The 14,950-nt window shown below is 43.9% G+C and overlaps 3 long non-coding RNA genes across 4 annotated transcripts; all 3 read right to left on the bottom strand.

Annotated features, from left to right (window-relative positions):
* Positions 1–3,656: 3,656 nt before the first annotated feature.
* On the bottom strand, positions 3,657–5,923 carry LOC311328679. Its single transcript, XR_014631231.1, has 5 exons — positions 5,851–5,923; positions 5,312–5,468; positions 4,379–4,545; positions 4,130–4,263; positions 3,657–3,688 (listed from the first exon to the last, which is right to left on the bottom strand). It is a non-coding gene; the product is annotated as an uncharacterized lncRNA (long non-coding RNA).
* Positions 5,924–5,929: 6 nt separating this feature from the next.
* On the bottom strand, positions 5,930–7,721 carry LOC311328677. The gene is made up of 5 exons (XR_014631228.1): positions 7,515–7,721; positions 7,051–7,152; positions 6,375–6,517; positions 6,125–6,268; positions 5,930–6,006 (listed from the first exon to the last, which is right to left on the bottom strand). It is a non-coding gene; the product is annotated as an uncharacterized lncRNA (long non-coding RNA).
* Positions 7,722–7,778: 57 nt separating this feature from the next.
* LOC311328678 lies at positions 7,779–10,494 on the bottom strand. Of its 2 annotated transcripts, none has more exons than XR_014631229.1 (4): positions 10,457–10,494; positions 8,391–8,565; positions 8,109–8,244; positions 7,779–7,973 (listed from the first exon to the last, which is right to left on the bottom strand). It is a non-coding gene; the product is annotated as an uncharacterized lncRNA (long non-coding RNA). The 2 variants fall into 2 exon arrangements; XR_014631230.1 differs by having other exon boundaries at positions 8,109–8,194.
* Between the last annotated feature and the right edge of the window lie 4,456 nt (positions 10,495–14,950).

The raw sequence follows: 14,950 nt of genomic DNA, 5'->3' as shown, positions 1-14,950 counted from the left end.
ACAAGTAATGAGAACCGCTAGTAGAGATTTTGTTCCAAATCCCATATATGAACATGGTGAATAAAACAAACAGTTCTCTCAATACTCCTTAAGCTATTAATTAGCTAAACCATAACCTATCCTATATGTACATGACCTTATATGGTTGTACCATGACTGACCAAGCTACCGACACCAATTACAAGACATTACATAGAGTGGTGAGGTCTGATGTCATTGTGGTTAATAGAGACTCCCACACTGCAGTTAAAAGTTAAAACACTCATATGACTCAAGTCATATAGAAAATTGCATTTCCAAAATGACGATATCACCTCATCACTCTACAGGCCTTACCCACAACTGTATAATCAAAATATATCTTCCACAATGGTTAACTTACCAGAGTCACTGTCAAACATGGGGATAAAGAGAAAAGAGGCAACAACAAAGTGCACAGGTTAGCGCAACTACTACAATACACTGAAATGCTAATAGTGGTAATAGTGTTTTATGCTGTCCATGAGGGGGCGCTAGCCTTTATGTTCATTGTGGTACTATGGGAAGATCAAATCAACTTCAAAGTTCAGCTCTAATGTATTTTAATGGCTAAACTTGGCTGTATGAAAACAAAATTGCAAACATGCAGCATCTAAAAGCCCTGGACCAGCAGGGCTGAGACAGCCACAGAGTATTAGAGTGAAATATAATCTCCCAACATTAAATAGTTAGGATTATGGCAACAGAAAGCAAAAGGTTTATGTTCTCACCTCTTCGCTTCGAAACACCTTTCAGGAAGTCAAATCTATGAAATATAAAACAAGAGCATTGAGACACACATCACCTTTAAATGGGACCAATTGCATTCACGTCCTACGTACATGAGCATTATTCTGATAGGCCTGTACACTTTAAGACCATCCTTTGAAACTTACCTACATTAAACCTTCGGAATTGAATGGTACATTCGCCATTTATGATATTAGGTTATATCTGCAGTCTGTAGACTATTCCATAAACAAGCTACGTCTTATTAACGTTAGGCTAGTTAGAACTAACCTGCACGCCAGCAAACAGCTGTCGCTAACGTTAGCTCAATACTAAGCAATCAGTGACGGTCTCTTGACATGTTGTTTATAGAATAGACTGCAATTAGCTCATAATGCCCTAAATAGCGAATGTATGCTTCAATCTCACAGGGTAAATGTTCTAATTTGATAATCAAACGGCATAATAGCTAATTTATCTTATAGAAAGCAGTATCCGTCTCGTTTTGAAAACCAACGGACGTTGAGCAGTTAGCGTTAGCTAGCTAACGTTACCCAACGTCCCTTGTTTAAAATAGCTAGCAAGCCAATTTGTCACTTGTGTCAATAATCAGACAATATAAAATATTCGACTTTTCTAATTAATTTCAATAAAAAAAATACGCCTATTTGACGTTATTAGTTGAACATTTCGAGTGTAACTCGCTAGCTAGCGTTAGCCAACATCAACTCACCATGACACCGGAATGTGACGAATGAACCCGTCTACCTAGCGTGTACCTTGAGCTTGCGCGAGGGCAAAAAAAACACGTGTGATTATTGATGCATGAAAACTAATTTCATATTTGCTTTACATATAATGAATGCATTTGGATATATAACGATATATACATAAGTACATATATGAATACATTGGTATTTGTTTTTATTCATGAACAGTTCTAATTAATTTAATATGCTTTATTGACATGAATGTCAGGTGAACAATATTGCCAAAGCATCAAGGATAATACAATTCAATAATGACACAAGAAAACAATTTAACAGACCAATAGGTCTTAAAATAGGTCAAATCAATGTGTGACTTTTCAATCATTCCCAACTACAGTGTATGAGCTCTGAAGCTCCACAAACGTATTCACATTGTCACTCAAGTTATTCGGAGTACAAACACACAAGAGGCTTAAACTGGATGTGAGCTGCTACAGGGAGCCAGTGTAGGGAATGAAGTGAAGTTGTGTGGGACAAGCATCAGCTTTCTGGACAAGCTCCAGGGGTCTGATGGCCGACACCGGGGCCCCAGCAAGGAGGGAGTAGTAGTAGTTCAGGCGGGATACGACAGGAGCCTGGATGATCACCTGCAGCGTTTCTTCAGTGAGAAAGGGGGGCATCCTGATGTTGTAGAGCAGGAATCTGCAGTCAACTTGAATGAAACTCCTGGGCTATGTTATATAACAACATTACGCACAGATAGACAGTTTGACATGACATGAAATAAAATTACTGACGTAGCGCAAATAAAACATTTTATTTCATCCATTAAGTATGTTTAAAAGGTGATGCTATAGAAGGTTGTCTCTTTCCAGCACTGTACAGCCGGTGTGCCCGCAGACCTGCCCAGACTGGTGCTGTAGTGGTCCTGAAACACAGAAGACCCTGTGAAGAGGCTGTTAGCTGGGACAGAACTCACAATTACACGAGAAGTACAATCTGTGATTCATAGTAGACTGTTTACAGGCAGCTGTGACTGACATGATTCCAGTGCTTGGTAATTCATTTACAGGGATATACTGACAAAGACCGTGTACAGGTGTATAGTGATAAATGGGGCTACAGGGCATGGTGTAAGAAAGGAGGAGTGTGTGTGTACTGTATTTTAAGTCCAGGGCCATCCGGTTATTCTTCAGCACAGCCAGAGGAGGTGGTACCAATGTCTGGGCTCCCATCTTACGGTAAATACAGGGGACTGGTTCTCTGCTGCTCACTCCATCTCTACTCCATGTCTGCTACCAGAAAGACAAAGACTCACAGAGAGTTTGTTTATTTTTTTCAACAGGTGAGCTAGTGGGTGATGCCACTTACTGTGCTAGGGAGGGTAGGATGTTGCAGTCCCCACTACAATAATTATGTTTAGGATTGGAGGCCACAGTAAGGTCCATCAGACAGATTATTGCAGATTTAGAGGGTGGAGTAATAGTGGGCCTTAAGGAGTTTGCAAGTGGCACCTATAATCAGATTGCTTACACCTTCATTACCTGATTAGATAAAATGCCTTGACGTCGGGGTGACTCACCTTAGGCGATTGTTCAGGTGGTGAATCATGTGATGTCAGCTGGTCAAGCCCAGGGACAGAGCATGAGAGAGAGAGAAGGAGAAAGTGAAACAGAGAGAGGAGTTCTCTCTCTCCCATAGATGCCAGAGTGATAAATAAAGAGGCTAATCCAGGCATTCAAGATGCATTAGAAACACAGTTGTGTGGTGGTGTGTGGGATACTCACAAAGTAGCAGGCTGTGATGGTGATCTGGATGTGTTCCTCCCTGGTTGACACACCTGCTTCAGGTACAGGAGCTTATGGAATGTCTTGTCAGCACTCTCGATGGAGGCGCTCACACTCACCTGAGAAGTGGGAGAGAGAAGAACAGAGGTACAATAATTCAGACGGGGGAGGAGAGGTGTTATCATAGCTAACATTTATATAAACTCCAACACAGGGATGAGTGGTGCTGGGAGAGAGAAAAGCACCTAATGAAACAGTCATAAGAGGCATGAGAGGGCAGGGACATTCCACAAACATCTCTGGCTTTTTAGACACACCTCATCTTCAGCGAAGACTTGGGTTTGAGGGCAGGAATGTACACTTCTTCATAGCCTTAGTTAGTGGAAGGATCTGTCTGGCAGCTGGCAGCTCGTCGGCAATGAAGTGACTCTCATAGGCAGAGGCCTGACAGAACAAACCGTTAGTTCAGGCAGTAGTCCTCTCTCCTCTTCTAAACTCTGAGCTATAGGACAGACTCGAGTTACAGAAGGAGGCTGAGAGTCACATGTTCGACCTCAAGGTCTGTCTCACCTCTCCCCATTTGCTGTCCTCGTCCACACACACACACACACTCTCTCTCTCCCTCTCACTGGCACAACAGCCAGGATCCTCCCTCTTAAGCACCTACTGCATTTTTAGTTTGCTATTCTTCACTTTGCTTTCAGCACTAGATTATGCTCCAAGTCTCTTGTATTAAAAAATGAGATGCACTTGTGAGTTCTGGCAATTAGTAGTACACTGACCTTTCCTATGTTAAATGTGATTATAGTAAGTCACTTTGGATAAAAGTGTCAGCTAAATGACTAATGTAGTTAAGAGTGTGTGTGTGTGTGTGCGTGGCGTTACCTGCATGCGGTTCATGGACTCTGAGCTGGTCCAGCTGGTTGGCAGAGCTGAGCGCCTCAAGGCGGATGTTGTCAGCTTCATCTTCTTCTCCTGAGCTCGCTGTATCACTGTCTCCGCTTCGTCAGTCCGACAGCCTGTGCAGACAGACACGCACAGTTCCAACTCATCAGGCAGATACACTATCAAACATGAATGAACCAATACAGGTCATCAGAACTCAAAAACATCATGATGAGGGGCAGTCCATACAGTGAGTTGGAGTGTGTGCTCCTTAGCATGTGGCTGGAGGGAGTGGATCTGTTGTGGGAGAGTTTGAGGGAGGAGGGCAGGGAGGAGTCAGTATTCTCCTCAATGTTGGAGTTGGAGGAGGCAGAATTGGGATACTTATTCTTGCTGAATAAGAAGGAGCTCTGCATCTGTGGAAGACAAATACATACAGGATGTGTAAGGAGGAATACGCTCCCAAAATGAAACCGCAGAGTAAGAGGCATGGGAAGCGAGGGAGAGTGGAGGAGAAGATCTATGAAAAATTGCAAGTGAGAGCTAGTCAGTCACTAAGAGAGAAGAGAGCGAGGTGAAGAGAGAACACTAGGGAGACGGTGACTTGAGCATGTGCTCTAAACGCAAACGCTTAAGGATGTAGTGCGAGTATATAAAATTATTACTACTAAGTGATATAGAGGGTGTCAGTATGCATTCTTTCAGAGCGTTCTGGAGACTGCTATACATGCAGATGAGATGCTCATGACTTACTCGGACGGTTTGGCTCCACTGGGTCCTTTAGCATCAACTATCAGACGCTAAGGAAAATAATCTATTGTAATTAATAACAGTGGCTCCACTGCAGCCGTTGCGTTTGATGCCTGCGTCCGACATTAAGAGAATCTACTAGGTTCATTTCTTGATTTTTGATGGACGCTGACAGTTGACGCTGACGGACGCAGTGGAGCCAAGGGGTTAGAAGGCGCGTGTCTGGTGAAGGAACAGACAAGGTCAGGCAGAGTCATGCAGGGTGTCGAGGGAAGAAAGGTTGCAGCCAATCACCTTCTCAGACACAAAAACACATTATCTTGTCTTAGTGGAGCTGCTGTCATTAATTACAATGGATTCATTTCCTTAGCATCTGATGGTTGATGGTTGACACTGACGGATGCAGTGGAGCCAAGGGATTAGATTGCCTACCTGTTATTTTAAGAGTTGTTCACAGGCCTTTTTGGTCGATACAATATCGTACACAGACAGGTGCTGCTTCTGAAGAGTCCAGCTGCTCAAGGGCTGCACTGACTTCAAAATGGCATCACATTGTTCCTAATTACAATTCAGATGGTCTCTGGTTCTGCTGTAGGAGAAACAGATATGGGAAGAATATGCACACTGTATGTTATAACTGAGCCGACTCAGGTGTAGAGGAAAGGGTAAGCACCTGAGCAAGTAATCACACCAGTATTATTGATCTGATATAACATGTAGTTCAGCTAAAAGCAATCGGAGGCATTATCATCACATAGCTATTTGCTACGCTCTGAATCAACAAACGGCATGGCACAGCCCAACTAGCACTCTGACACTCGTAACCAAATCATTGATTCTAATTTGGTTTTGTCACATAGCTCATAACGCACGTGTCAGCGCTGTTGCTTGATGGGTGAGTTGTGTACATGCTATTGCTATAATAAATAATCCTGGGGGGGGGGGGGGGGGCATGTGGTTATGTTACATACCTACTAGATATTCTATATACACTAGATGTTCTAGATAGTCCATTGCCTGGGTGGCTGGGGTCTTTCAAGATCCTGTTAGCCTTGGTCTTGTATCTTAAATGGTTGATGTAGATGTCCTCAAGGTATGTTCCCCCCAAAGGTACGTTCAGCTGATCTCTGTAGATAGATAGATAGATACAGGTGAGGTTAACGCTGTGCTGGGACAGTCCAGGGCTGAGTTTCCCCAGAGGCATCCAAGCGCTATGTTCATCGTAAGCTACGGCGTTCTTCTTACCGCTTAGTGCCTCTGGGAAACTCAGCCCAGGGCCAGAGGTGTGTGTGGTGCAGAGGTGAGGAAGAGATAGCGGCCCGGGACTGGGACTGGCTGCAGCCCTGACTCTCCAGCTTCAGACGGTCGTTCTGCCTTCAGCCTCTCCATCTGTCCCAGGGGGAACACAGCTGTTAGTCAACACCATAGCTCAGAAGACGTGTGTATGTGTGCGTGTGATCGTGTTACCTGTGTGTGCCTGTGTGTGTGGTGTTACCTCTGTGCGGTTCATGGACTCTGAGCTGGTCCAGCTGGTGGGCAGAGCTGAGCGCCTCAAGGCGGATGTTGTCTGCTTCATCTCAGTCTCCCCAAGCTCGCTGCATCACCGTGTCTGCTTCACCATCCAAACAGTCCGACAGCCTGTGCAGACAAGTTAGAACATACTCTGGGTGGATACACTTATCAAACATGAATACACAAAACACCAGTCTTTAGGACTCAACATCACGATGAGGGGCAGTCCGTCAAGTGAGTTGGAGTGTAAGCATGCAGAAGAGCAGAGCATCACAGCTACTAGTTAATAAACTCCAACACAGGAATCAGTGGTGCTGGGAGAGAAGCTACGGTGTGGTAAAATCACTTTACTGAGTCACATTGATTGTGATTAGGACCAGCAGACATTAACACACACTGGGTAGAGTGTGCAAAGGTGTATTAGCCGGGTATTCATCTTCATACAAGCTATTCAACTACTACTGAACTAAAAGATGCCATCAGTACCAAGAATGATATCTTGACTGCCGTTTGAGACAGCATTGTTACCGCACGTGATTTTAGCCTCATCATCTTGCCTTTGTTTTTTGTTTATTTTATATATTGTACAGCACTTTGGTGCAACTTCTGTTGATTTTAAACGTGCTTTATAAATAAAGCTGACCTTGACCATCACTCACCTCCACCTCAAACACTGGAATGAACACCAGGGTGTCTCTATCATTGACGGGCTGTTCGCCTAGCTTCACCGCGTAGTTCCGCAACAGGTATGCTTTTCCACTCTGAGAAGCAAGGAATACAAATGAAGAGGGAGTAGCGCCAACTACAATAGTTAACAAATATTAACCAGCTCTGTTAAGAGTAAAATATTGATTCCGTTTTTCTTTGAATAATATTAATCATTTGAATACGGATTCTGGTGGCCTGTCGGATGACAATAATTAGTGTGAGTACTACAAGTCAAGTATGATCACAAACACTTGTCATTTGTGAACCAGTGCCTACAAGAGTGACCTTAATGCTGAGCAAAACGATCAATACACTGTGGCTTTGAAATGGGTTAGACTATACACTATAATGCTGGTAAGATCATGTTAACTGAAGCTGAGGTGGGCGTCAGGTGGCGACATGCTGGTGTTCTTGCCTTCTGAGTCGATATTGATGGCGTCACCGTCTCTGGCCACCGAAAACACATTGTAGTCACCGCCTCTGGCCACTGAAAACACGTTGTCGTCCTGCGTAAGGATGGTTAGACTTGGCCCTTCCTCATCCATCACTAACCACATTCAGAGCCTGACCCTCTATGGCCGTGTGCTCCTACAGGAAGACAGTCAAGCGTTTGTGCATGCATGTCTGTGGATCAGCGTTAGAAGCGCCACATAACTATAACTTGGGACGTGAACTAACCACCACCCGTCCGTCCAGTGAGATAGCCCAGCCTACCACTCATTTACCATAAGAATTTACCCCACGTTTGGTGAACATGGTGCTCAGCACTGCAGTGCAAGTATATGGTCCACTGCCCCCCTTAAGATACACCAAGTGAACCATGTCACCCAGGGCGATGGCGTAACTCCACAGGGAGATCACCCCTATTGGCATTCTGGAAATAAAAATAATTTGACAGTCAGACATTACACACCAATGTGACAAGTCAGAGCAACATACTGGTGAGAGAGAGTGTGTGTGTGTGTGTGTAATGTTTATGCTGTGAGAGGTTGGCGGTGTGTGAACTCACGTGAGAGCATGGGTGTAGTTGAAGCTGGGAGTGACCCCCAGGAACCCCAGAATTCCCTCCATCACCATGGCAGGGTCAGCGTGAAGCTGGGAGCCATCCACAATGTGCGATTGGACATACCACACAAATCACAACACTGGACTACTTATAATACTGAATATGATGCAAGGTACTAAAGGTGCCAGCATGGGGGTCCCAGCACAGACATGACACACGGAAACATTTAGCAATTTGTGGCAGGGCTGAGTAACTAACTGTGGTTCTAATAGAGACATGGCATACCTGGTTGGGTTGGTAGTGGCGAAGCCAGCACTCCAGGTGAATGACTGACCCAGGTCTAAGGCAGCATTTCTACAGCATGAGTAGGTCTCGTGGGGAGGTCGGCCCTGCCGCCAAAACCCGTTTAAACGTGTGGTTGATGGCCGACGACCATAGGGTCCTGGTGAGCTTGCCGGTGCTACAGTGGGCACACAAAAGGTTAAAGGTGACACTCAAGTCAAGAGTTATTACACGCTGGGTTTTGCGACTTTCCCTTAATTCAGCAAAGCATCTTCCACACCCAGTCAGCCCCCTGCTGTAGCCTGTATATCGATGACAGACTGACACAGACAGACAAGATTTCCTCTCTGGCCCTCTCCCCTCTACACACATTCCCCCTCTTCAATGTGAGCCTATATGAACCTACCAAGTGAGATGTAATGGACTTGCATTACACAAGGATTCAGAAAGAGAGTCATGAGCCAAATCCGAATCAAAAGAGTCATTTGATGAGTCATTTGGTGAGCTGAGTTATTGTGTGAGCTGACTAGCAACAGACTGAATTGAATCGTCCAATCACCTACCAATGAAAATGTGACAACACAGGGAAACCATCCAATCACCTTGGACAGACATTAATAAAATAATGTTTTAAGGGATTGAGTCAGTCTGAAGAACCTCCTGGAGAAAGTAAGTAACTTGGGTTATAGCAGAGAGTTACCACTCTTTGTTAGCTAGCTATAATTTATAATAATTGGAATTTGACCAACAAAACTTGAGTAAATTATAAAGTTATGTATTTCACAAGTGCCATATGAATCACTTTAACAATTAATTTTCTTAACATTGACTGACTAGCTAGCTCACAGACGCCAACATAGCTAGAGCTCGCCAACAAACTGATGTTGAGTGAGACAACGTTAGCTAGATTAGTGTTACATTATCCACATTAGAGTTACAGCATTAAGTACATGGTTAAAATCCATGTTAAGGTTATTTCTAGCAAAAAATAGTCGTATTTTTGATGAATATAACTAACGTTTAAGGAGACATAACAGGCTCGAGAGATTTCATATTTCCCGGGCAAAGCACATCAGTCCTATAGACATACGAATGATTGGTACAGTACTCGTCAGTACTCATCTTTGTTAGCTAGCTATAATTTATCATATTATAATTGTAATTTGATTACAAAACCTAAGTAAATTAAATGTTATGTATTTCACAAGTACCATATGATTCGCTTTAACAGCGAGTTGAGAAACATTGACTGACTAACTAGCTCAGAGCTAGAGCTCGCTCGAGACATTAAATGCTCGAGACATTTCATATTTCCCGGGCATAGCACATCAGTCCCACAGACGATACACATACGAATGGTCTCCATCTATAGCTTATGATGCGTTCGTTTCTAACTGGGAGGTGGCAAATTGCGACTTGCTACTAGGAATGATTAAATAAAACACCGCATGAACTCACACTTCCTCGTCGCAAATTCGGATATGTTTCTCAGCCCCCAGTTGCTCGAATGCACTAGATATAACTAGGTAACTGTGATATAATGGTATATAGATATAACTAGGTAACTGTGATATAATGGTATATAGATATAACTAGGTAACTGTGATATAATGGTATATAGCTGAATGCACACAGGTCGGAGGTAGGTATTTTGCCACTTGCGACTTGCCACCTCCGACCACAAACGAACGCACCATTAAACAGGGGTTTGCTCAACTAAAGTTGAATAAATAGCAAACATGTAAGCACAGTAACACTTGTCCACTATTCTTACGGTGTCCCATCGACCGCCTCACAATCTCGGCGGCCATATAGATACGCGCGCTATTTTTACGGCGCTGAAACTATTTGGGAAACTCCACTTACAAAACGTAACCAACTCTAACCCGGTCCCTAAACATAAGCAAAATATAAGGCAATTATTGCTAAAATGCTTGAAATCCTAACTTAGCATAGTTCACCATGCCAATTATACCACTGTTATCTGCATGTTAAACAAAGCAACACACGATTAATAACGTCACATTAGATTGTCTAAATTAACAGACACTTAGAATTGGCGAACGTACCCATGCGTGGACGGTCCGCGTTGAGAGCTGAAAAGTTGTTGAAGAAGGAAGTGACGTGCCTGACACCATGCATTTATAGACCAGCTAGTCTCGCGAGCCAGACTGGAGACTGCGAGACTAGGTTTTGATTGGCTTGCTAGTTGTTCCATCCTGGTTGGCTGAAGCGAGTTTAGTTACAAAGCTACAGTAACTATCATTTTTTCAATTTTATTTTTCAGAATGGATTTGCAAGCTCTTAAATCCTACAAAGTGGGACCTTTTAGCCGCCCGCCAACCGTCAAGGTGACGGTTGTGGCCGAGGCGATAAGGCCCAAGGTCCTCCGCTGGGCCTTCAATGAAAGGGGGGGCTGTACAGCGGAGGTCAAGAAGACAAATAAGATTTGTGCAGTGGCGGACTCCAGCAGTGTCGCAATGGTCACACTGCTGGAAGACCAAATCGACAAGTTACAGGTTTTCATAATCATACCTCTATATGTGACAGTGCTCATGTTAATTATTGGCATCATATAGGCCCCCAGAATCCTTATTCAAATGCTTATTATTATTAAAAGAATAAAATGAATCAATATTTAACTCAAAACATTCATGTCACAATGTTGTATTTGCTAATATTAATTATGGTTAACTATTGTAGTTTGCTCTTACCCCTCTTCATTTGTATTCCTTGCTTCTCAGACTGGAAAAACGTACCTTCTAAGAAAATACACAGTGAAAAGTGGGAGCGGGGAGAAGCTCATCATAATGATCCAGAGGGACACGCAGATTTTCTCGACCGCGGCGGTCCCCGTTCCTGAGAGGGTGGCGGAGGAGGCCGCCCTGCTTGTAGATCCACCCTCTCCAACAGTGGAGATTGCGGAGAGGGTGGTGGGGCGGCTCATCTCCCTGGAGGGGCGGGTGGTAGAGGTTAGTTCACATTCAAGTTATGTGTCCTGGCTTGCTAGGTCTTGGGCTTTTTTATCCATGTTTTAAAAAAAATCTATATCTGAATACAGGCCTGTGAGTTAGCCATTGGTTAATTAACATTATAGGCCTCATCTTAATGCTTTATTTATTTTCTTACTACTGTATGTGTTGTAGATAGCCACAGTCAACAACATCTCCACAAGCCAGGGGCCGACCCCAATGAGGAAGGTCACCTTGGAGAAGGTAAATATTATGTTTTCACCCCTAAAAGCTGACTTTAGTTATAAGCACAATCCATGTTGTGGAAACCCATCTTAATGCGCTGAATTATTTTTATTTTCCTATTTTCAGAACGGCAACAAAGCAATGGTCTGCATGTGGAGGGAGGCCATCCTCCTCCCCCTGGTCCTGGGTGAGGTGGTACGCCTCACCCATTTGAAGGGGGCCAGCAGCAGCGGGGGGTACACTGTGCAAAGCACCGCGTTTACACAGTGCAAGGTACATTATCTTAAAGCACATGTTAGTCCTAAATTAACTGTACACTTATGGGCACACCTGCTCTAAGTTCACTAGTTTGATAAATCGGCTCAGTATATTTGTTTAAGCTACTTTGTCCTTGACACACAAAAGAAATATGAACGTGCTTGAAATTAAACTGCATAATTTTCGGGATGTCTCTAATCTGAACCCTGTGTTTGACTTCTCCTGTAGGAGCCAGCAGCAGAAAAGGGGCAGATCCTGAGCCTCGAAAGCCTCATTGAAGAGGGGGCCACTTTAACACTGCTCACCACCAATGACACTACATTAACCGTGTCTAAGGACTTGTGGTGTGGGCTGTTGGGGGAGCCTGTCTTCCCGACGGTTCCATTTTTAATTTCCGCTGATCTGATGGGCGATGTGATCACTGGATTTACCAGTGTTTTTTTAATTTCATTTTTATTTGTTGTTGATGTTGTTGTTGTTCTTCCTCTTCTTCATAGTTCATTTTGTTATTTAATTCTGTTATTTTACATTTAATTAATTAAATTTATTGATGTTCAAAGGCCTCATGGAGAGTCCCTTTGTTATTGGACACAAACAGGTGCTGAAGGAAGAATGCAACAAATCATCATCTAAGCAAACAGTATGTTATCTGCAAGTCAGTTCCAGTGGACATGAGAAAACAGCTTACTTGTATTTCGCACCTTCATCCTGATCCCTTTGTGCAAATCCACAAAGTCACCTGAGAAGGTCCAGAGAAAGAAACAGAGGTACGGGTAAGAGGAGGGGGGGGGCATCATAGCTTCCAGTTTATAAACTCCAACACAGGGATTAGTGGTGCTGGGAGAGAAAAGACGGTATGGTAAAATCACTTTACTGAATCACTTGATTGGAATTAGGACCAGCAAACGATAACACTGGTACAGAAGACATAGTACTGGCTTTGTTCTACAGTACCTCTGTACAATATATAAACATGAGGTTCAAAATGAATTCAACACCACAGTGAAGTTGATGCAATATGAGCCAGACTTCATGCACTGGTGGGCAAATGTTTCTGTTCCATACTTGAACAGCAGAAAGGATCCAGCACTCTTCATTCATTCATGGCACAGGCAGCAGCGAGCAACGAATGTTTCAGCCTGACGGCTTTCCTCAGCATCGAAATTAAATGATAAAGAATAATTTATCATATCTCCGTGAGTGTTGGATCCTTTCTGCTGTACGGATACCTTCCTTGACCCTGCACCCGGTAAGGTAAGAGACTGTCATTTGAGTTTGGAGTCGCGCTCGCATTGCCTACCTCCACTGTTCCATACTTACCTTACTTCCTCCTCAACTTCTTTAGCTGGCAGAGGAGCCTTGGGGTGGCCTGTTTCTTCGCTGCCTGTTAGAAAAAAGTGTCACTTATATTTGCATTGTAACAGCAGCTGCACATACAGTATGCTGTTACATATTGCTATCCAATGAATATGAGCCATATTCTATACAGTCGTCCAACTTTGAAAGCATTGGTATAAATCCTTCACTGTTTACAGAAAATGTGGGTGAGTTCAATTTCTGCAAAGACAGAGGCTGCCTACCTGTTGTGTCAGGAGTTGTTCACAGGCCTCACGGAGAGTCCCTGTGTTATTGGACACAAACAGCTGCTGCATCATTAAAAACACAAACACAACAAAGGGTACACATGCGACCGATCATCATCTAAGTACACAGTATGTAACAATCTGTGGGTCAGGGTGGATGTGACAAAACAGCTTACTTGTTTTTTTTACGATAAATGTTCCATTATTTTGAATTGCTCCTTCATGTCCTGTCCACATCACTCAATACTGAGCCATGGGCTACAGATCCAAAAGCCTCACCTTACTGAAGCTGCCTGCAGATCAGTCAATGATGGTAGTGTGTGTGTGTGTGTGTGTGTGTGCGCGCGCGTGTGTGCGCATGCACGCTTGTGCGTGCACACACACCTGTTCGGGCAGTCTGAGGTGGCAGCTCTGTCTCGGTGTGGTCTGTAGAATCCAATAGCTTCACCACAAAACTCCTGGAAGTAGGGCAACTCTGGCATGAACAGGAACAGAGAGGAACCACACAAACATGGGACATGATTGACCTTTACAGACTTTAGACCACCCAGTGGGTGCTTTGACTTGTTCACTGGAAGATGCAACCATGCACAATGCGGTGTGGTGAATACAGTCTTTTATTTGTGGAAGTGTGTAGTAACCCTTACTTGGTCCTTGCGAAGTGTGTGGTTGCCACCTGCCAGTGCGTGTGTGTCTGTGTGCATGCATGTCCTCCCCCTCACCTGGCGAGCTGAGGAGTGGGACATAAAATGTGCAGATATACATTTCTTATTAACAGCCCAACAAGATTTTGGGTCACTTTCTGAACAACTCGCCCTCCTCCTCGTCATCATCATCCTCTTCATCTTCCAACTCCTCCTTGGCTTCATGACCATTCCTGCCTTCTTGTAGCTGAAGGGTATGTGCACTGTGTCCATCTCTTCTTCTGCAGTCGAGTCTGCAAAGCACAGCAGTTGCACATTAAGTCAAACACAGATGCTCCACAGCGTGACATGTAGCTAATGGTCCATTTATTTATCCTCCATCAGCAGGGATCAGATCAAGGAGGTGACATACAATACATTCAGTACAGTCTCTCCGACATTAAACAACGTGTGTGCGTGTCCAGTTGTTTTCAACCAGCTACGCTATAGCCTGCCAAACGACTGCATCACTGAGTCTAACGTAAATCAACTAAATTAGCTAACTATGGATTTAAGGATAGCAAACGTGTTTAGATAGACACGTTAACGTGTGGATAAAGGCTTGCTAGTCAGCCACCTCACTGTTGCTCTGTTCGGATCACGAAAACAGTAGATCAGATACCTACTAAATCAACGCTTATGGAGGTTATTCAGTTCTTATTTAAAATGACTAGGAGACATTGCTAACCCATCTTCTTCTACGTTTCTGCCACTGAGCTCAATGTTATTGTTGCACTATAGATTCCGACCAACAGTGGCCGATAGCGAGCGCTGTGATGGCTGGGCGCACCACCCGTGGCGAAACATATTGAGCTCAATAGAAGAAACGCAGAAGAAGGGAA

This window comes from Borostomias antarcticus (assembly GCF_949987555.1).
Source record: "Borostomias antarcticus genome assembly, contig: scaffold_146, whole genome shotgun sequence".
Taxonomy (NCBI): Eukaryota; Metazoa; Chordata; class Actinopteri; order Stomiiformes; family Stomiidae; genus Borostomias; species Borostomias antarcticus.
The sequence above is the reverse complement of the archived record's forward strand: the minus strand, read 5'-3'. Positions and strand labels throughout refer to the sequence as shown.